At 47.8% G+C, this 23,671-nt stretch overlaps 1 protein-coding gene across 1 annotated transcript in view; it reads right to left on the reverse strand.

The window, feature by feature from the left end:
* SORCS3 (sortilin related VPS10 domain containing receptor 3) overlaps positions 1-23,671 on the reverse strand; it is a 2,578,554-nt gene that overhangs the window by 566,362 nt on the left and 1,988,521 nt on the right. The gene's annotated exons all lie outside the window — the stretch shown is intronic.

The following is a 23,671-nucleotide window of genomic DNA, read 5'->3' on the forward strand; positions in this document are numbered from 1 at the left end:
AATTGTACAATTGCATTGTGTTTCTTTTTGGGTAACCAACTGCTGATTTTTGATAAGAGCCCTAGTTAGGAGTTTTCCAAATTAATGTTACTAAATTGTTTTTGCATGAAGTCCCACATGCCGATGCTAATTTGAGGTTAGATGAGGATTCCTTTAGTTGCACGATGCAATTTGAGACCTTGCTATGCTGACCAATGTATGCAATTAGCTCATTACAGATTATAGTTTTAGTGATTTGCATTGCTATTATCGAATGCCTTGTTATTCAAATGCTGCATAGATTGCATCTTTTCCGCCGTTATGGACAGCTATTAATGTTCATTTACGTTTATCATTTGGTGTTGAGACACATCTATATTGTGCTAGCTTTGTTAATATAGGGAAATAAATTCATTAACTTTGAATAAACTGGTGTGGTTATTCATGACCGAAAGGTCATGGTTCGCCGAAATGTATTCTGGATTAAGTGTTAAGTGTTATGTTGATCAGGGTATTGCTTATGTTCGTTATTGATTATCGATTACATTAAATTGACTGATCTCGGGTAAAGTGACTCTCACTTAGCCAAAAGATTCATCGGCCTAAAGAGCGTCCAAAATACAGGTAAATTATTAGTGTGGAACGCTCTATCACCATGTTCTGCAGATGACTGTCGTGCTGCTTAAGGCCTGCCCTGCTCTCTGCGAATGAAGACCAGACCAGCTCTCTTCATCCCAGACTATGTGAGTGATTCAATAGATTAATTTGCCTTCCTCCTGTTATGAGCTAAAGGGACATAACAAGATACAGATACCTCCCTGCAATGTCCCAGCTGACTTGCTACAATTGGATCTACCTGAACTCTGGTGGCTTCAGCTGCATTGAATTCCTAATCCCCAAGAGGTGCCTCCTCAGGTCCTAGAGGCTTTGCTGGCATCAGAGTGCACTTTTCTACAAGGTAAGGAGAAATCCTGAAGTTCTGGACTCTCTGTGCCTGAAATTGAGATTGCAAGGTTTTCAGTGGGTCTAACGTGGTCCCTATATCCAGCCTGCACTCCATCATGGTCAGCCTGAACTTGTGACTTTCATCTGGTTTTTCATGACCAGATGACTAAGTGCTTGTGCTTTTAGGTGCTATACTTCTCTCAGACTTTACAATTGCTTATCTCCGGTTCTAAAGATTGGATTTTTGTCATTCTAGTACCATTTTATTTATTGAGATTTACTCAATTTTTCTAACTGGGTTTGAGATTTTTCTTGTGTTGTATTTTCACTTTATTACTGTTTGATTGCTGCATTAATACTTTACACAGTGCCGATAAGTTAAGCATGACTGGCTTTGTGCCAATCTAGTAGTTGGTTGAGTACAGGTTAATTTAGTGACAACTGTGGTCTGCCTTGACAAGGATTGTGGTTGTTTCATGAATAGGTTTTTCACTCCCCTCAATCAATAACCCAATTTGTTATACTGCTTAATTTCAAAATATTTTTGTTGTCAAAATTATTTATGCTATGACGTTTTCGTAGTTTGACACTTAGGGCTAGCTATTCCAGTTGCATACAGTTTCTATAGAGTTTTCTCTAACCATTCCCATGACATACATCTTGTGATGCTCACGTGTGACACCTTAGAGGCAAGAGTGCAGAAGCTACCTAGTCATGGATACTGTACATTGTCTTAATTCACTATATTACACTAGTTGTTTAACTTTCTTAAATAAGTTGTATCTTTTACAAACATAGTTTACTTAAGTTTATAAGTGTAAGTCAGTCATAAGTCTGGCAATTTTCTTTGTAAATCACACTCCAAGGGCAATTTCGCTGTGCATTTTGAGCACTTACAGTCAACTTCACCCAGATTCACAATCACAGTTACTACTAGAATACTAGCCACGTTTGCCTAGTGACAGATTGTTAGGGTGTCTTATATCAGCAAGAGGAAGGAGAGAATTACTCATAAAAAGACATTAACGCAGACAATACATCACTGGGCGACACCGAAAAATGTGGGGAACTGGACTGTGAAGGCTAGGGCTGAGAAAGTCACCCTCGTAGGACAAAAGACAGGGTGGGTACTTCTAGATTACCTCAAACAAACAGCAGGGGCACTTAGTCACCTTTACAGCTCCCTCTCCTTTGTTGTTTCCGCTATCCTTTTCATATTTCTAATCTGTAAGTTTCGTGAGCGCTGTTACATCTTGCCATTGCATTATGTCTCCTGTGCGTCCAAACTCAAAACATGTCTCCGGGTACAGTCAAGGTTTCTCAGCGCCCAACCATCTGAGGCAGGGGCTAAATCAGGCACTACTTAGGCTCACTATGTGCCGAAAGCAGAAATTAACGCATTCCGAAAATATATTCTGTTTTCTTCAAGATTCGACCCTTCTGCTGTGGGTTGTTTCTCGACTATCTGTAAAAACCAACCTCTTACAATTCACTAGGTGAGGTGCACAGCAGTGTTTTCTCTTTCCATTTCCTTTTTTCCAATTTTGCCTTCCTGAAGTCCTGGTAGTGAACACCTTTCAATTTCAGTATTCACTGACCTATCCTCCTCAAAGGGAGTCGGTTGGTCAGGGCTGTCTTCAACTAACCCCCCTTGTCACTGAGGACTCGCAACATTACATTTTCATTCATGCATATATAGCATCAGCCCTGCGTGAGTAAATTTCAAACTTAGAAATCCAAAGCTTTCTAAATTCACTTGTAAACACCCTTACCTGAGCGTGTCTCCTGGTAATGACATTAAAACACGGTATTCTGCGTGATGAAATTTGAGTAGCAGTGACCAAGGGTCCCCTGAAAAGTTAAATCTTAGACAACTCTGCTTCTTCTAAATTTACCCGAAACGTGTTCAATTAATTCAATGATCAACTTGGAATGGAAGTAATTGCTCAGCCTGGGCGGAATTTTCAATTCCGGGAGTGGAATCATAGACATTTTGATATTTTTCTTTTTTTTATTAATAGGTTGCTAAATTATATATCATTGACCATTCCGCAAACTATGTCCTCAAGACTGCCATTTTTAATTAAATAATTTCAGGCAATTATGATGCATTGAAAACATCATGGTATTTCAACAGATTAAAAGGGGAATAGAAAGCGGTATGCATGCCTTTTGGCTCTTTTGTTCTGCTAAACATACACTTGGAGACTATTATGACTTATTTATTTTTCGTCTATCTCCTGTTCCTGCAAGAGGAAGAATATGTGGACTTTTCAGCGTTGGCATGGTCTCCCTTATCTTTTAGCCTCTGTTTCCCAGGCTGTTGATGTGTGCTGGACTCTGTTTTTGCTGTTTTTGTTACTCTCTTACCCCTGCTAACCAGTGCAAAAGTGCAAGTGCTCCCATACAAAATGTGTATGTAATTGGTTCATCCGTGATTGGCATATTTGATTTACTGGTAAGTCCCTAGTACAGTGCACTAGAGGTGCCCAAGGCCTGTAAATCAAATGCTACTACTGGGCCTGCAGTACTGGTTGTGCCACCCACATTAGTAGCTCTGTTAACATGGCTCAGACCTGCCACTGCAGTGTCTTTGTATGCAGTTTCAAACTGTAAATTGAACTTGGCAGGTGTACCAACTTGCCAGGCCTAAACCTTCCCTTTTCTTACATGTAAGGCACCCCTAAGTTAGGCCCTGGGTAGCCCCAAGGGCAGGGTGCAGTGTATGGTTAAGGTACGACATATAGTAAAGTGTTTTATATGTCCTGACAGTGAAATACTGCTTAATTTGTTTTTCTCTGTTGGAAGGCTTGTGTTAGGAATAAGGCTATGCGCGCTCCAGGTCACGCCCGAAACTCTACTGCGCGTATTTGCGGCGTTTCATGCACACCACTTGCCATCCCCTCTTGTTCTAGAAGTGGTCATCAGCGTCGCCTGCCTTGTGGTAAAGCTCATGTAGCTGCAGAGTCAGGACATTGGTGGACGAGATGCACTTATCAGTGCTATTCTAACAATGGACTACAATTCCCAGGTTTCTAGAGGCAGCAGTCATCTTGGGGTGTGGCAGGCCTATAAAGCCCAGCCACACCCAAGCACATTGCTCACTATTTTGAAGACTTCGATGCAGTCAGACCTCATGGGGGTTCCTCCGAAGAAGAGCAGATTTCCTGCATGGCAGATTGACAGCAAATTAGAGAATCCTTGTTTCCATGGGGAATTCAGATACGAGTAGGTCGTACTCGTAGCGGTAAGGTCTTGATGAGCCCAATCTTGAAAGGAGTTGTTACTTCCAAAATTAAAGCGCCCCTTAGCACAACGAGCAAAGCGCTTTCAGTCCAAAGAGTAGAGCGCTCCTGGCACGACGATAAAAGCGCTTCAGGCCAAACGAGTAAAGCGGCCTTGGCGCAACGATCAAATCGCTTCGGACCAAATGAGTAAGGTGCCCCTTAGGACAACAAGCAAAGTGCTTCAGGTCACAAGAGTAAAGCGCCCTTGGCACGACAATCATAGCTTTTCAGGCCACATGAGTAAAGTGGTCTTGGCACGAGGATCAAAATGCTTCAGTCCACATGAGTAAAGCGCCCCCTTAGCACAACGAGCAAAGCGCTTCAAGCCACAAGAGTAAAGCGCCCTTGGCATGACAATCAAAGCATTTCAGGCCACATGAGTAAAGCGGTCTTGCCACGAGGATCAAAACGCTTCAGGCCACATGAGTAAGGCGCCCCTTAGCACAACAAGCGTAGTGCTTCAGACAAAGCAAGTAAAAGCGCTCTCTGGCATAATGAACAAAGTGAATCATGTATGATGATCAATGCGCTTCATGAACAACAAACAAGACGCTTCTTCCCAAAGAACTAAGCTCTTCAAGTTCAATGAGTAAAACTTTCAGCCCTTAGTGGTAAATGTGAAAACGTTTTGGAGATAAGCAAATTATAGTTTCATTGTTTTTTGGGAAGCATAATATATGAGATACATATTTAAGTCTTTGAGAATTTCTAGGCTGAGATCAAACGTTTATGTTATGAATGCGTAGTTGTGACATGATTGATATTCAGAGTATGACCATAGTCGAAAGCTCTTGCCTTTATTCAAGAGTCTATTGGTGAGTTTACACTGTTATGAATGAGTATATGCATATTTGTTCTAACCGTTTCTTTTCAGATCTCTCTCCCTGCAGTTCCCTACCCTAATTCCCTTCCTTTCTGTGCTCTGATAGCTTTCTGAGTTGGTGATGCCAGGAGGTGGGCCTTTTGTTCAGTAGAGTGCAGATCCTGAGGAAAGGGCACTGTGACAGCCTGTCCCTCTCATAGGTTAACATGGGGGCTACCTTTAAATAGGATTAAAGTGTAGATTTCCTTTAGGACCGGATAGACATGTGGAGTTTGGGGTCTCTGAGCTCACACATTAAAAATACATCTTTTAGTAAGGTTGATTTTAAGATTGTGTGTTTGAAAATGCCACTTTTAGAAAGTGAGAATTTCCTTGCTTAAACCATTTCTGTGACTCTGCCTGTTTGTGGATTCCCTGTCTGGGTCAGTTTGACAGTTGGGCTGGTTGCACCTCTCTCTAGACGGTGACACAAAGGGAGCTGGGGTGTAGTCTGCATTCCTGATGAGCCATCTTTGCTAGGAGGGAGGGGAAGAGTGGTCACTCACACCTGAAAGGGCTGTGCCTGCCCTCACACAATGCAGTCTCCAACCCCCTGGTTTGTGTCTGGGGCCTGGCCTGGGCAAGGCAGGATTTCACAAACAAGAGAGACTCTTCTTTGAAGTAAGCCTACTTCAAAGGGCTAAATGTGTACAAGAAGGGCACCCAAAACCAAAGGCTTTAGAACACTTCTTGAAACCAAGAGGAACCTCTGCCTGGAGAAGAGCTGAAGTGCTGAGGAAGAAGAGCTGCCTTGCCTGTGACTGAGCTTTGTGGAACCCTCCTGCAGTTGCTGCTTCTGCCTGTGCTAGAGGACAGAGACTGAACTTTGTATTGCCTTGTGAAGAACTCTCCAAGGGCTTTATTTAGAGTTTGCCTCCTGTTGTTTGAAGTCTCAGGGACAGCAAAGGTCCCTCTCTGCCAGCACCTGGAGCCTCTGCTGAGACTCCTACTCTGCCAAGTGGTGCCCATCCAGTTCCTGGGACCCTGAAAGGGGAATCCGGCAGGCCAAAAGTGAGAAATCCACGCACCAACCGCTGTGCAGAGAAAAGATCGACACGACTCCGATCTGCAGCTGAAAAATCGACGCAATGCCGGATTTGTGACTGAAAATCGAAGCTCGTCTGCAACGCAACTGGAAGATCGATGCCCGTGGCTGGAGAAATGACGTGCAGCATCACTGACGGAGGCTGGTGGGATCGCAACCCTCGTTGCATGGTTTTCGGATCATAGTGTGCCAGGAATTCCGATGCAAACATCGCTGGGCGTGTAAAAAGCAACGCAAGGCCTGCCCGGATCCGAGAGTGCGGTTCAAATCGACGCAAGGAGAAACGCAGCACGGTCTTGCTAGTGAGTGAAATCAATGCATCGCAAGCCCTTTTAGACGCACACTCGCCCATGCGAGGTTATTTTTAATGCACCCAGGTACATTTCCATGCTAACAGCGTTAGCGTTGTGTTTAAAATTACATGAAGACTCTTTTGGGTTTTTAATTGATGATTTGTGTATTGTGGATTTTTGTTGTTTTGGTCTTGTTTTGTTTAGATCAATATTTTCTATTTTTCTAAACCTGTGTTGTGTCATTTTGTAGTGTTTTCATTAAGTTACTGTGTGTGTGTTGGTACAAATACTTTACACCTAGCACTCTGAAGTTAAGCCTGCCTGCTTGTGCCAAGCTACCAAGGGGGTGAGCAGGGGTTAGCTGAGGGTGATTCTCTCTTACTCTGACTATGTTTTGTGCTGACAATTAATCCCATACAATCAATCACTGTATTGTGGGCAAATGTACAATGCACAGACTCTTATTTTGAAAATTTAGATTTTACCATCAGAAAGCCTGATATAAATCACATTACCATAGAAACTGTTTGCATCAAAGTAATCTCTATTGAACAAGATACTTACCTTTGGTAACAAATTATCTGGTACAGACATATTGTAGTTGCTTACTCCTAACCTTAGAATTTCCCCTAGGTGTCAGTTTTGATCTGGAGATTGTTCTCGAGCATTACCTCTGTGTGCCATCAGGTAGCGCTGGTTGACACCATATCCGTAGTTGGTGTCATGTACGTTGGATATGACATCGCGATCAGATATAGGCGCCGGCCCCGGCATACTGACTTCAGTTTCTTGTCATGACTTTCCAAGCCAGAAGCGCTGACCCATTAAGAACACTGACCCTGGTGCATCAGAACTATGGCCCTGAAAGGGAAGTCCCTGTCCCTAGAAATCAGTTCACTTAGTGGGGAGGATGGGTGGGTCGGTAAGGAATCTGCAACTAGAATATGTCTCTACCAGATAATTTGTTGCTGAAGGTAAGTAACTTATTAATTTGATAGAGACTTCTAGTTGCAGATTCCTCACTTTGGAATAGATAACCAAGCAATACCATCCCAGGAGGAGGGTCTGTGAACCAAGATCAGGCTAGTAAGTCCTGCACAACCAAACGGGCACAACCAAACGGGCATAGCACCCCTCCCTTTTGACCTGAGTGTCCAGGCAGTAGTGTTTGGTAAATATGTGCAAGGACGTCTACGTTGCTGTCTGGCAGATGTCCAGCACTAGAACTCTGTGTGCTGATGCAGTGGTTGCAGCTGTTGCTCTGGTGGAGTGAGCATGCAAACCCTGTGGGGATTGCTTTTTAGCCAATGCATAGCACATTTTAATGCGGAGAACTACCCATCTAGGGATGGTTCTCTTCTGCACTGTCGGACCTTCCTTTGCACCCTCATAACCCACAAGTAGTTGATCATCCACTGGGAACTCTTTGGTACAATCAAGATAGAACACTAATGCTCTTTTTGGGTCCAGGTGGTGGAGTCACTCCTCTTCCTTAGAAGGATGTAAAAAGTAGGCAAGGTGATGGAGTGGCCTACATGAAAGGGCTCAACCATTTTAGGAAGAAAGGAAGCCCTGGTACAAAACAACACCTTGTCACAAGGGATGGAGAGAAAGGGTGGCTTCAAGGAAAGAGCCTGCAGCTCACTTACTCTGCGGACAGAATTGATGGCTACAAGGAAGGATGTCTTCAGAGTACAAAGCCGAAGTAGGCAGTTGTGAAGTGGCTCAAAAGGAGCAGACATCCAAAAGAGTAAGAACTAAGTTCATTTCCCATTTGGGCATAATGAACAGAGAAGGAGGAAACATAAGGTTAAGACCCTTTAGTAATCTTCCAACATTGGAAGATTTAAAGAAGGAAGGTTGGTCAGGCAATCTGAGGAAAGCCGGAATGGCAGACAAGTAACCCTTGAGGGTGCGCAGGACTGAACCCTAATGGGCTAGAGAAAGAACAAACAAAGGAACCTCAGAAAGAGGGGCAGAGAGGGGGTAAACAGACTTGTCTTTACACCACGCCACAAATTTGTACCAACGAAAGGCGTATACTGTTTTGGTGGAGGGATGCCTGGCTGATAAGATAACATTACAGACTTTGGGCAGAAGGTCAAAAGCTGTCAACTGCAACTGCTCAATCTCCACGCATGAAGGCATGAAGGCATAAAGGCAGAGACTGGACAGGTTTGGGTGGAGAACCGTACTCTGCTGCTGCGACAGCAGATCATTCCAAAGAGGCAGCATGGAGGATCAATGGCCATGCTCAAGAACTCAGGATACCAGACTCTTCGTGCCTAGTCTGGAGCCACAAAAATGACTTGGGCCCAATCGTTCTTGATCTTCTTGAGAACTCTAGGCAGAAGTGGCATATGCGGAAAGGCTTAAAGTAGGCCTAAGTTCCACTCGAGGCGGAAGCGTTGCTGAGCGACTGCCACCTTGGAAACTCCAGCGTGCAAAACAGCTAACTGTACGTTCTCTAAGGAGGGGAATGGATCTTACTAAGGTTCTCCCCATTGCTGATAGAGATGTTGCCAGATGGCATGTGTGATCAACCAGGCATTCACGGCTAAGCTCGTCTGCTCTGGCATTCAGAGAGCCCTTCAAATGTTGAACCACTGGGCATATGCCCGGATGTTCCAGCCATGTCCAGAGGTCCAGAGCCTCCTGACAAAGGTTCGACGACCCGACTTCGCCCTGCTTGTTGCAGTACTACATGGTGGTGGTGTTGTCTGTACCACTTTTCCTTTGAGAGAAGGAAGGAATGCTTTCAATGCTAACCTGATCACCCTGAGCTCCAAAAGATTGATGTGGAGCTCTGACTCCACCAAAAAACGGATGCTTCTGATCTCCGTCTCTGCCATGTGTCTGCCCCATCCCAGGACAGGAGTGACGCATCTGTTACTACTGTCAGATCTATTTGGGGAAGGGAGAGGGATCTGCCTCTGATCCAATGCAAGTTCAAAAGCCACCAATGCATATCTTGCGCAGTTCCGTCTGAGATCTGGACCATGTTGGAGAGATTCCCCTCATACTGTGCCCACCGGACCTTTAGGTATCATTGCAGAACCAACATATGCCATCTGGAATGTGTCACCAGCAGGATGCGGCAGGCTATGAGGTCCAGAAGCCTCAGAGTCGTTTTCACCAAAATCCAGAATAGAGGCTGAAACATTTGTATCATAGCCTGAATATCCTGACTCGCCGCTCTGGAGAATAGGCCCAAAACTGTACTGTGTCCAGAACAGCTCCCATGAAAAGGAGCGTCTGAGAGGGAGTTGGGTGTGACTTTGGCATGTGTATAGTGAACCCCATTGACTGCAGTATGTCATTGCAGTCTGGAGTTGGGAGGCAACAACCTGACGTGAGCCCGCCTTCAACAGCCTGTCATCGAGGTAGGAGAAGACTGAAACCCCTAAATTGCGTAGATGAGCTGGGACCACCAACATCAATTTGGTGAACACCTGAGGGACACTAGTAAAGCCAAATGGGAGCACAGTAAATTGAAAATGCTCATGACCTGGCATGAACGTCAAGTAACTTCTGTGGGCAGGCAGGACAGGAATATGAAAATATGCAACCTGCAAGTCCAATGCTACCATCCAGTCTCCTGGGTCCAGGGCAGATAGGACCTGAGCCTGAGTGAGCATTATGAACTTCTCCTTTTTGAGGAAGAGATCGAGGGACTAGAGGTTTAGGATATGATACAGGCTCTTGTCCTTCTTGGGCACCAGAAAGTAGTTGGAATAATATCCATGACCTACTTCTGGCACAGGGACCCTCTCTATTGCTCCTTTTTCAAGGAGAGCTGTAACCTCCTGTGCCAGGTGATCCTCTGTCATCCGATTGTAGGATGGTAGCATGGATAGAAGAGTCGTCTCAAAGGGGGGGGAGTAGCCCCTTTGGACTATTTGCAAAACTCACCTGTCTCATGTGATGGATTCCCAGCAGGGCACGTGATGGTGATTCCTACCTCCAACTGGATCCTGATGTGGAAGTGTCAGACTAGAAAGGTTTGAAGGCTACAGCAGGAGGGGTGGTGGACATTGGTTGACCGCCGGATTCCTGGTCCATGAGGGCATTGGATTGCATGCCCCCAGCCACGCAAAGCCTAGGCGGCATGCACAGCTTGGTGGCTGAAGGGAAAAGGATGTGGTTGGGTGCCCCTTCCGTACCCACAAAAGGGGTGAAAAGCAGACAGAGGAGAGCGAGGGGCAGTTGCGAGGCCCAAGGACTGAACCATAGCCCAGGAGTTTTTCAAGCGATCAAGCACAGAGTCAGTTTTCTCTCCAAAGAGATGGGTGCCATCGAAGGGCATGTCCATAAGCTCTACTTGGACATCCCCAGAAAAGCCAGTTGTTCTCAACCAAGCATGGCACCTCAAGGCCACTGTTGATGCAATCGATCTGCCCATTGAGTTGTTTGTATCCAGCCCACATTTGATTGTGAACTTAGCTGCATCTCTCCCATCAGTAACAGCTTGGGAGAGAATGTCCTCGACCTCCTCCGGGGCCTGTGGTGGCACTTGCTCAACTGTGTCCCATTAAGTATGGCAGTAATGGCCCAAAAGGCAAGCAGTGTTTGCGAACTGCAATGCCAGACTGGTGAAAGAAAACATTTTCTTTCCAAACTGATTCAGTCTTTTGGATTCCCTATCCGGGGGTACAGAAGAGAATGTACTGAGGAGGCAGATGCCTGGATAACAAAGCTCTCAGGGGTGGGGTATTTGGTTAGGAATTTTGGGTCATTAGGCACAGGCCTATGGTGACGGGCGATTGATGGACTATGTTCCCAGCAATGAAGGCCTCGTTGAAGGGCAAAAGGGGTTCTTAAGAAGAAGCCACAGGCAGAAGCACCTCAGTCAGGAGGTTGATCCTGATAGCCACAGAAGGCAGCTCCAGGCCCAGGACCTCGACCGCTCTCCTCAACATGATTGAATACGGGGCTCCCTCCTCCACAGCCACAGTAGGGGAGAGAACGCATGACACCATCAGGGTAGGCATTCAGACCACTGGCTTTACCCAAGTCCTGTGCCCAGTTCATGAAGTCATCAATCTAACTGGCCCTCTATACTCTCACCGTACCCCTCCCCATGAAAATAAGAGTCAAGATCCAACCTGGGGAGCAAGGCTTCCATCAAAGGCGGAATTGGCCTCAAGCAATGCCAGTCTGGCTCCTTGTTAGAGTCAGCAATCAGTATGGGATTCATGCAGACGACGAGCCCGTTGGAAGCATCAATAGCTACATCGACATCAGGGAAGGTCACAGTGGCACAACTGAGGCTAGTATGGATCTGGAAATGGACCCGAGGGTGCCCTCCGAAGCCGGGGTCAAAGCCACCAGTATGTAACCCAAGAGGGCCCCTACTGACCCTGCAGGGCCTGAAGGCACTCCACCCCAGCCAGACTGGTCAAGTATGAGGCGCAAGGTCTCATAGAACTCTCAGAGTTGAGCAGGAGTGTCTCTGGCTCTTAGAAAACATGGGAGGCGTAAAGCCGACCCAGAAGCAAGCTTTGAGGATGGAGACCTAGAGCGATGACCCTCCTTTTCCCGCGTCGCATCATCGGACCAGCGGGGCAAAGTCGAGGAACGTTTGCTCATCTTTAACTTTTTCTTGTGCTCATCTAAGCATCTCAAAGATTTTGAATGGGATGACGAACAGTGTGAGCTCCGTGAGCTGTCTCTGGACTTTCCTTTTGACTGAGACAAGGAGTGATGCAGAGCTAAACACCTTTAGGTTCATGGCCAAGCACTCGGAGCATGAGTTTGGGTCACCCTCTCCAAGCACCAAAGACACTTGAGGTGCGAATTCATCACAGACATCATCTGATGAAAGGAGTCGCAGGGATTGAAGCAAGTCTTCTGTGAAGACATACTCAACATACCAGGAGGTCAAAAAAGCTTCAACAAAAGTTAAGAAAACAGTCAAAAAGTGACTGTGGAGTAGCTCTTCTTCACATCTGTGAGTAGACTGGCGCAGAAAGAAAAGAACTAACATCAGGGTGCCAGAATGGCACCTTTATACGACCTGGGGACGTCCTATCCAGCGAACACAACACCAATGATGAACGCAGAGTCGACCAATGCCACCTGACAGTGCTCACGGGTACTGCTTGAGAAAAATCCTCAGATCCATACTGATACTTGGGGAAAACTCTCAGTATGCGTCCCTTTTCCCTCCTTTCTTTCCTTTTCTAACATTGTTGCCTCAATCATCATTACATTTTTACAGTTCTACATGTTCATCAGAATTGAATTTGCTAAAGCCTCTTGTGGATTTCTTTGATGTACATCTTTTAGCCTCATAGCTCCAGCTGCAGACAATTGTAATTTTAGCATAGGAGTGCATCTTCACCTTTGTTTTCTGTTATTGTCACGTGGATATAATTTTATCATGAAAATACATTTATTCCAAAACATCTCATCTTAAAATAAAACTGTATGGTCTACTTTCCTATACTTGTGGCATCACTTTCATATATCAGACATCAAAGGCATCACTTTAGGATGGCAATGAGCATGAGGGGAAGTCAGTGCTAATGTTTGCCAGTATTCACCAGGTTACAACTCTTTAGCTGTCCACTACATTGGAAATGTAACTTCTTCAGGTTTGCCCATCTGCCACATGGAAACTCACAATTAGAACCTCAGGTGATCCAGTTTTTCCTATTTGTTGAACATAGTTCATTGTCCACTCTTTTTGCATAGTGTCCCTATTATGTGGAAGTCTCTTTCCCCTAAACCATACCCCTACCTTCCTCTTTTCAAGAAGGGGCTGGATGCCCTGATACACAATATGTATTTCTTTGAATCAGCCTACCTATGCACATTATGTTTACATTCTTGACTTTGATTTCATTGGCCCCTTTCACATAGATCCGAAGGCAAGGTCCATTAAAATATTGTGTTCCTGCAATACTTCTTTTGTTCTGAAGGGCTCTAAAATATTGACATCATTGCATTGGTTCAAAACAACTGTTTCTTTTTTTATGTGTATCAATGTACTGCAATACTTTGATATTGTTTTAGTTTATTACTATACTCGGATTTTACTAAATATACAGGCCCTCATTATGAGTTTAGTGGTCAGCATACCGCCGTGGTGGAGTTGGCGGCTGCACCTCAGTCGGCCGGATTTGAAGACTGTCATATTACAAGTCCTAGAAAGGTATCTGCAGAACACAGCCAAGTCACCGTTCGTCGGCGCAGCAGACGTGCCGGGGAGCCAGGCAGCAGTCACCTCCAGCCGGGTGGACTGGCAGCATCCCACGACCATATTACAAAGTTGCACACCACCAGGATTTCCGGGTGCAAAAGCCTGGCAGAAACAAACAATATAAAGAAAACACCCACCTTCAGGAACACAGCCACGTCCGTAGGTGCCATGGCCCGATAAGTGCAACTCCTTCCAATCCTCTACCTGGCCCTGCAACTCCCAGACCAGCGACAGCAACCAAGACACCAACCGTAGGTACACCAGACTAGCACACACTGGAGGGAACGATGTTACACACATGACATGGAGAGCCATGCCCACACACACTTGCAAACACACGTACCAACACACACACACACGGCAATACCCACTACCACCAAACAAACATGGTGAATAAAATCTGGGACTAGGTAGGTAATAACGACACCAACGGTGTAGTGTTGCATGAGAACCATATATTACAAGAACAAATGAACATACGGGCCCAAGGGCCAGTCCAAAATCCATAGTTCCCTGAGCACACTAGGCACTAGATGAAGCCCCAACTTGACTCCTGACTGGAAAGTGCAGACCTCCACAGGGCAGGGGCATCAATGGGGAATGCAGGCACCTCAGGGGTGGGGAAGGGGTGGGGGCAGCGGGTCCTTGGGCTTCGAGGTGGGGTCCTTCCATCTGGGCCTGGAGGGGGCCCCTTAGGGGTGCCCTTAGATGGGGATCCATGGGCTTGATCTTGGATAGAGGGAGCTTATCAAGGGAGGGTTGGGTTTGGCCTTGGAAGTGGAGGGAGTGGGCTTGGCCTGGAAAGAGGAGGGAGTGGGCTTGGGTTTGGGTTTGGTAGCAGGAGCACTAGATGTGACAGGGGAGGAAGTGGCAAGTGTTGGAGGGGCATGGGCAGGGGCAGCACCAGACTGGGATGCGGAAGGCAGGGGCATAGGAAGGGTAGCAGGGTGATTGGGGGGAACAGGGATACACAGGGAGGTCATTGGAAAGACATATCGGAGTGGAGGAAGTGGGTATGGTTGTGTGGTGTACGTTGATGTGCCATGGGTGCAGGTGTGTGGGTGGATGAAATGTGTGTGCTGGGGGACTGTTGGGTGGTTGAGTGTATGCAATTAGATGTACTGGAAGGAGGTGGGGAGTAGATGCAGGGATGGCTGTGGGGAAGTGTGAGTGAATGTTGGGGTGGGGTCTGCAGGTATGGTGGGTGTGCTGCATGTGCGTGTGTAGACAGTTGTGGTGTCTTCAATGGTGTACGGGGTACATGAATGGGGTCAGAAGATGTGGTGACGGTGGCAGTGAGGGCACATGTGGCAGGAACAGTGACTGATGTTATGCTGACTGCAGGTGTGAGTAGTGTGTCGACTGAGGGGAAGGTGGTTGAGGAGTTGGTGCAGAGTGCGGATGTTGACAAGTCTGCATGGGTGTGTTGAGTGTGTGCAGGATGGTGGTGGCATCTGTGGTGCTTATGTTTGCCCTTGTGTACCGTGTCTGTTGATGTGGATGCATGTGGGTCAGTAGGTGTGCCCTGGATGGGTGAGGGGAAAGGGATGTGGGATTGGGAACAGGTAGCTGGAGGGAGGATGGAAGAAGAAGGGACACTGGCTGCCATCAACAAGGAGGCCAGAGCCTAAAACGATCTCTGTAGGCCAGACAAGGGACCGCAAATGCCTTCCAGGAACGCATTGCACTGTGGCACCTGCGATGCCAGTCCCTGGATGGCATTCATGATAGTTGTCTGCCCCACAGATATAGACCTCAGGAGGTCAATAGCCTTCTTATTGAGGGTAGCAGGGCTGACTGGGGCAGGACAGAGGTGCCTGCAGCGAAGGAGATACCCACCCTCTTGGGTGAGGGGACATGGGCAACTGGGTGGGGAGCTACAGGGAGAGTGGTACTGGGGGGGTGGCGGACAAGGATGGTGCTGGGGTGGTCCCAGATGGGTTTGCCACTGCCAGGGAGCTGTCATCGGAGGAGAAATTTGAAAATGTAATGGTCTAACCTGTCTCCCCTGTACCACTCCCCTCGTCCTCCCTCCCACTCGTTCCCTCGGCTCCGCTGATGTCAGCCTTCTGGGTCCCATGGGCTGCAGCTTCTCACTCGCTGGTGCCCCATCTTCTTCATCAGATGATGCTGATGCACACAAAGACAGAGGAGGACAGGGAGAGAAAGAGAGACAGGTTGCATTCTGTCAATGCCAGCACAACCGTCACACAGGGTAGAACATCAGTATTTGATTGCATGACATTATACATAATTCCCACCTCTGAACATCCTACTACTTGGTGACAACATGGGAGAAACTGCAACAATGCACATGTCAACCGCTGATGGTCTGACTGAGGCATATCTCTACATGAGGAGTGTCATACCAGCCACACCTGTCCAGTAGTTGCCCACACCTATGGCCGTTGAGTCAAGCATGCAAAGGACTGGACACCCAAGAGGATCCTGCACGGCTAGTTGGCAGGCCCTCTTGCCTAATGTCAAGAAGCACTGTCACCACTATGTGCACCCACCCCTCCATACATGCAGTGCCTGTCAGCTGATTGAGGTCATGGATACACCCCTGGCACAGTGGTTGGTCAGGACCAATCACAATGCCCTGACACCCCAGCTCTGAAGATCCAGTTGCCATGTGCTGGGAAGCAGGTCTAGCAAGTAGGTGGCCACACAGTTTTAATTGAAGGAGTCTGCCCGCTACCCGTGACTGCCTGAAATTACCTACACCTGTGATTTAAATCCTGCCCAGATGGACACAACCCATGGTGGACATCAGTGTACCTAGCATCCATGCCACAGCTACCCAATGTTGCCCACCCAGAGCCACCATGTCAACACATGTCACAAGTGAGAGTGAGTACTCACCCCCCATGTGGCTGCTGTGGCCTCAGGGTAGGCCACTGCCAATATGCGGGCCATTGGGGGGGTCAGGTCTGAGGGGCACCTCTCTCTCATTGGGAGGACGTCCTCAGCTGGAACTCCGCGGTCTTCCGGGTCCAGCGTCTCACGTCCTCCCACTGCTTTCTGCAGTGGGTGGTCTGCTGGGCATGGACCCCCAGGGTCCGCAATTGCTTGGAGATGGCACACCAAATCCCCTTCTTCTGATGGGTGATGACCTGCATGGGTGACACAGACAGAAGAAAACAGTCAGGTAGGGTGGCATTTTTGGGACAGTAGTGGATAGCACACATTACTCTTCCACACCCACACGTCGTCAGCCAACGTTGCCCTTGGCCCCCCACTCACGTCCATGCTCCATTCACACTGCCACCTAGCAAGGGTCCCAGCCCCATGCACTCAACTCACATACAGGAAAATGACAATGGACTCACCTTCTGCCCTTGTGCCCTATACAGCTGTCCATACAGGGGCAGAACCCCGTCCATAATCTGCTCCAACTTCTCCTGGTTGAAGGCTGGGGCCCTGTCTCCTTCTGCACACAGCATCTTGGCTACCAGAGTCAGTGCACAGCAGCACACACATTGGAGGTCTTCAGTGCACGAGGTTCATGAGTCAAGTGAGCATGAGCACATGAAATGGCGGTCACTGGCACCATGGACATAACCGTCCCCGCCGGCGGCCATCACCATTGGCTCCTGCCTCCCATTGTCAACAGTATGAGCCAATAGCGAGTAGTACGGCAGTCATGACCGCCTACCACCATGACGTGTTACGCCGGCGGGATAATCTCACTTCCACATGTCCCATGCATGCAGACAGGCACCATCCATTTCACATTTAGAATGTGTGATGTGTGTGAAATTTAGTGCGTCATACGTCTATGCTGCATGACATGTTAACACCTCTCCCCTGTTCCCAGGTACTATGCATGGTTGAGGATGAAGAATGAACCGGTGTACAGGCCCCTAGTAGACCTTGGCACGACGGAGGAGTGTCACATCATCCAACCCTATCGCCTGAATCATGTGACCATAATGAAATTAGTGGCCCAGTTGGAGCTGGATCTGTTGTCTGCCTTACGCAATCCCACTGCCATCCCTCCCACAGTGCAGGTGCCCTCCACTACCTTGCCTCAGGCTCCTTCCAGGTCACAGTGGGCCTCGCAAGTGGAATGTTGCAGCCCTTGTAGCAACATCCTGAGGTATGCACTGTGTGCCCTGATTAAACATATGTCCAGCTACATCCTGTTCCCAAAACGTGCAGATTTGCCCACTGACAAGGCTGTGTTCTACACTGTTGCACACGTCCCACATGTCATAGGTGCTGATGACGGCACCCACATTGCCCTGCTGCCACCTAGGAGGAATGAACAGGTGTACAGAAACGGCAAAAACATTCATTCTGTCAATGTGCAGGTGGTTTGTCTCGCACACCAGTACATCTCCCAGGCGACTGCCAAGTACCCAGGCTCTGTGCATGATTCCTGAATCCTGCAGAACAGCAGCGTCCCACACATGATGGCACTACTCCAGAGGGACCGGGCCTGGCTCATCGGTTTGTACCCCTGCATATGTGTCCCCCTCAGCTCACTGCACCCTTGTGTCCCTGCCCTTTTGCCATCCCAGTCCTGATATGCCTCTTCCCTCTTTGCTCACAGGTGACTCTGGCTATCCCAACGTGCCCTGGCTCCTAACACCCGTGAGGCGTTCAACCTCAGCTGCAGAGGATCGAAATAATGAGGCCCACATCGTACCCGACGGGTCACTGAGAGATGCTTTGGTCTGCGGAAGGCCAGGTCCGGTGTTTGCATGTCTCCGGGATGCCCTGCTCTAAAATCCACATAAGGTGTGCCAGATCATTGTGGCCTGCCTCATGCTGCACAATCTGGTCCAGAGGCATCACATCCCATTGCTAGATGCAGAGGAGGGGGTAGCTCTGCGAGTGGCTGATGAAGGGGACATGGGGAGTGATGAAGAGGAGGATGGTGAAGTTGCAGCAGACTCCAGGCCGGAGCTGATTCAACACTACTTTGGCTGAGATGCAGGTATGTGTAAACTGTGTGCTATGTGTCCTCAACAACTGTTTGCCTTGTCCCTGATGCCACCTGTTGCCTGTGATCACTGACGATGATGGTTGCAGATCTGACTCTGGGTGGGTTGGGGGGTGTCACATGTGCCCATGATTGAGGTAGCCACAGAGTACAGGTCAGGCTTATGGTCAGGCAGGCGCTGTGCTGGTGCACTAGTGTCATCAATGTGTAAGTGGAATCTTCCCTGAGTTGCCACTGTAGGTGTTATGTGTGTGCCACAAAGAGTTGTTGCATGTGTGCACCATCCATCCTGGGAGTCGACATTGGGTGGCAGTGCAACATTATTGTTGGTGGCAGTGGGTATGGGGCCAGGTATGGCGCTAGGCGATGTGAGGGTTGGACCATTGGGTTGGTATGTGTTGTGTACGTGTGTTGGTACTGGCCATATGGTTGTGGACTTGCCTGGCATATCTGACCTGGATGCCTGTTTCTACAGTGCATTTGTGTGGAGTTGGCATCTGTGACTCCTACAGTGATTCATGTCCCTGTCTTGCTCTCCTTTCAGGACAATGTTGTGGTGTTCTGTGCTCTCTGCCTGGGCTGTTGCCTCCATTGACACATATGTCCAGCCACTGCCTGCTCCACGATTGACCTCCCGCCATTTTGCTCCCCCGCTGTCACCCTCCCATGAATGTGCTGGGCGATGGGTTGCCACTTGTACATGTATTGCCAGTTCCATACACACTAAAGGCAAATGAACATGTAGCTATGGACTGTGCTCAGTTGTAGTTGTTTTGTGATGTACAAGTGTGAGGGGTGATGGTTGGGGTCATGGCGGCGGTGATCATAAGAATGTTAACGCCATCTGTAGGTATTCCAGGTCCAGTCCAGTCTGCTGGCCATGGGTAGACAGAGATATGGGAGTGGGCATTCGACAAGGTGTCACACACAAGTGAGAATGTTCAGGAGAGGGTCACTTCCTGGCAGTGGTCTTGGTCTGGGCATCATGTCCGGCTGGATGCCTACTTGGACCTCCTCGCTTACGTGGTGGGTTCCTCATCTACAGCGGTAGGGATGCTGGTGTCCCACAAGACCTGTGTTGGAGCTTCCATGCCACTGGCTGCCGCGAACGTAGAGGGCTGTGATGGGATGTGGCGAGTGGTAGGGGCCTGCTGATGGGTGGTGAACTCACTCATGACAGTGGTCAGGTCCTTGAACACCCCTATAATGGAGGCCATGGTGGCATTGTGGGCCTGCCACTGTTGCATGCCCTCCTGATGGCATTGCCCCTGCAGCCGCTGGGTCTCCTGCATGGTGGCGAGGATCTGGGCCACTGTATCCTGGGTGTGCTGGTACACACCTAGGACTTGGTTGAGGCCCTCCTGGGCAGTCAGTTGGTGCGGCTGTCCTGACCCTTGGGTCACGGTTCCTCTCCCACTACCCCTGGCCCCCTGTGGCTGTGCCCCTGACACAGTGTGCCCACCTCCAGTAGCAGCAGGGCCATCATTTTCTGAGGTGGGTGCCATTGACTCTGGCCGCTGTACTAAGGGCACAACTCAGATTGATGAGTCCCTGGGGCACAGGTTTGGTGTTCTGGGTCTGGCTGTGGTGTTGTTGCCACATGGATAGGGTCTTCCGGTGTGTCCAGTGTGGGTGTGCCGTTGGTGGACTGTCCAGTGGCCCCAGATGGCCCAGGCAAGTCGTCCTCATCCAGATATCCATGAAGGCCTTCATCCTGGGGAGGGCTGTCTGAGCCTGGAATCCTCTGCAGGGTGTCAGTGGCAGGGGTAATTGTGGATGAATATGGTAGATGTTAGTTGTGTGACTGTTGTTGTTGTGTCCCTGTTGTGAAAGCATGCAGTGGCTCAACTTGTTTCCCAGTGTTAGGAATAACATCTGCTGCACTGCAGACATTAGTTTGAATTGGATTGTGGGAGGTTTCAATCTTCACCTTGTAATTGGCATCTGTGCATTCGGGGTTTGTGAGTAGGGATGGTGGGAGAGAGGTGGTTTGGCATGCAGAGGAGGGGCGTGGGGTGTTTGGGTCAGTGTCAGTGGGGTGGGTTGCAGTGGGTTGGTGAGTGGTGGGGTGGCATGCTGGGCATGGGTGGTTGGTGCTTGGGGGGTATTGCTGACTTACCAGTTTCAAGCCCTCCGTTGATGCCAGTGAGGCCCTCAGGATACATGATGTCCAGGACCTTCTCCTCCCAGGTTGTCAGCTGGAGGGGAGGTGGTGGGGACCCACCAGTCTTGTTACTGGCTATCCTCAGCCTGGAGGACGTTGACTGGACCTTCCCCCTGAGGTCCTTCAACCTCTTTCTGACGTCTTCACTTGTGCGTGGGTATGTGCCGACTGCGTTGATCCACTGCCATAACTCCATCTTTTTGGCAATTGATGTTTGTTGTACCTGGACACCCATGAACTGTGGCTCGACTCTGATTTTCTCGTCCATCATGACCTGCAACTCATTGTCGGTGAACAATGGGTGCCTCTGGCGTGACATGTTGTAGGGTGGGAATGTGTTGCGGGTGTCGGGTGGAGTACGGGGTGTGTGGTGATGTGGGGGTGTATGGCTGTGGGTGTTGGTGAACTGCGGTGTTGCTTTGTGCAATGGGTGCTGTGCAATCTTTGTTTGCTGTGCTTCGTGTGTGTTTGGTCTCGGGTGTGGCTGTGGGTGCTCGTATTTTTCGCCATAGCTTGTTGGGGAGAAGTGGTTATATGGTGGTGTGGTCAGGTGTGCGTGGTGTGTGTATGGTTATCAGGTGTGTGATATGTAAACTAGCCAATGTGGTGTTAACTACTTTCTGCAGTGCCTTTTTGTTCCGCCACTGTGTGAACCGCCTACGGTGTTCGCCGTGAATGTTCCGCTTTGCTGGAGGTTGATTCATAATATGACGGTTGAAATGGAGTCGGCTTGGCGGGCCTGGCGATTGATCAGTCACTCATTTGCTGTGGGTTGGCCTGGCGTGTTGGTTTTGTCTCTGTTTTTTGGAGGTTTGTGTTTTGTAACTCATAATCCGGCGGTCGTTATTCCGCCACTGCTGCCGGTAAGGTGGTGCCATTTCACAAGGCGGTCTTGCCCGAATACCGCCATACTCGTAATGAAGGCTGCGGTGTTGTCCAGCACTGGTAAACACAATTTTGGCATTTTCTGCAATACATATATATGAAGCTGCTGACAAATAAAACGAATAACTCAATGATTGCTAGCTGCTCTACAATATTCTGTAAATCGTTATTATATGTACCAGGATTTGTAATTTGTTTGTGCATGCACAACAATATGCAATCTTTGATGCAGTTAGTTGTAGTGACTTTCATGTATAGATGAAGGTCATGTGCTTATAGTTACTGATAAATGTCACAGCATGATAGGCTAGGAATGGTCTGAGACCCTTAATGTGCAGGCTGAAACTAAGAGGAGAGAAGATGAAAACTTTGCAGTGCTCAGACTGGGAAACATCTCTTAGGGACAGATGTATGGCCTTTTGTTTTGTGAGTCGCAATTTGCGATCCATTTGGGAATCGCAAATTGCAAGTCGCAAAACAAAATGTACAATAGTGTTAGGTACACTGTTTGCGATTCCCAATGGGGTCGCAAATGACCTACCTCATCAATATTCATGAGGTAGCTCGCAGTTTGAAAACCCTTTGGGAATGGCCGCACTCACAGGGATGGTGACCTGCTTGGGACAGCAGAACACCATGTCTGTGACTGCTTTTTAAATAAAGCAGTGTTTTTTCAAATGCAGCCTGTTTTCATGAATGGAAAATGGGATGCATTTCAAGCAAAAAAAATTAAAGTTTTCTTTTCATTTTGTTAGAGTGGACAGTGGTCCATGGACCACTACTTGTCATTGATGAGTAGCACGTAATCCCTGATTTGATTTCTTCTTCTCTGCAATGAAGAGGGATCTGATGTCAGATTAATTGTCATGTTCAAAGGTGATAATCTTCTTATCATTCATTTGGAGGGCAGGTGCTTTTTCCATTGAAAGTGTTTTTGCATGATAAGGTGCTTTATGGCAAGGCCTCCAAGATCCTCGTTTGCTATTTTCAATAGCGGAAGGATATCTATGTTTTGAGGTTTACAAGTAAAAGAGATAATGGCAGATCTTCTCGCACTGACTAATGGTTTATGTGAAATGTGGTGTGCCATCGGACCTGTGGCATCGAATCTATGCTGTTGCAAGATACAATCTTTTATTCCATAACCACAGACACATCCCTAAGAATGTACATTGCCATCATTGTTGTCTGCCTTAAGTCATGCCCACAAGCTGTAATTCCTGAACAAAGTTGGCCGCGCTGGTGTTTATTAATAGTAAGAGTTTGGTTGCGATATACTACTTAATTATCGCCCCTGCAGTTTACGAATTTACTGCCCAAAGGCACTGTTTCTATTGTCATGAAGAGGCCGGATTTGTTAAGGCCGAAACGCGTCGACTGTAATTTCTAAGGAGTGACTTTTGGAATTTCCGAAGTGTTGGATTAAATAATTTGTGGACTGTATCGGACATCTTTCCAGTGATTGTTTTCTCTCACTGAGGCTAGATACTTTCCTTGGACAAACTGTCACTACCTTTCTTTGTTACTGCTTGCCACTGGATGGCTAAGCAGCCTATGTCTTTTGTATTACAGTGCCCGAACGGAAGTGTTGGCTGACCTCTTTATGTGTATTACTTGTATATAATTACATTTTACTGTTATATATATTTTTTGTATTAGATCTTTTGGGTGCACAGGTAATTTGTGGGCACTATGATTAAATTGGTTTAATTGTAATAAAGAAATTATTTTTCAGTGAAAAATTGAGGTTTTCGCTTAGATAGTTGGTCATATATTTATTCCTTCTGGATATTTTGATTGCTGTATTAAGCAGACTTGGGGGCGGGGGGAAACTGACAACCCATGAGAGGGTATATTCCGTGACTGTACCTCTTTTCTCTAACCCAAGTGTGGGTGCCCACCTTCAAGTTTAAATGTTTTATTAATTTTCACATAAGACAAGGGTCACATGTATTCCTGATAGTTTGGGGTGCAGTATGCGGTACATTCTACAGATTTGCAAACCTGCCAGATCACTGGATTAGATGCTTATTTGCATGGGTCTCGGTCTCCAAAT

Source organism: Pleurodeles waltl, chromosome 6 (genome assembly GCF_031143425.1).
Source record: "Pleurodeles waltl isolate 20211129_DDA chromosome 6, aPleWal1.hap1.20221129, whole genome shotgun sequence".
In the NCBI taxonomy this organism is placed as follows: Eukaryota; Metazoa; Chordata; class Amphibia; order Caudata; family Salamandridae; genus Pleurodeles; species Pleurodeles waltl.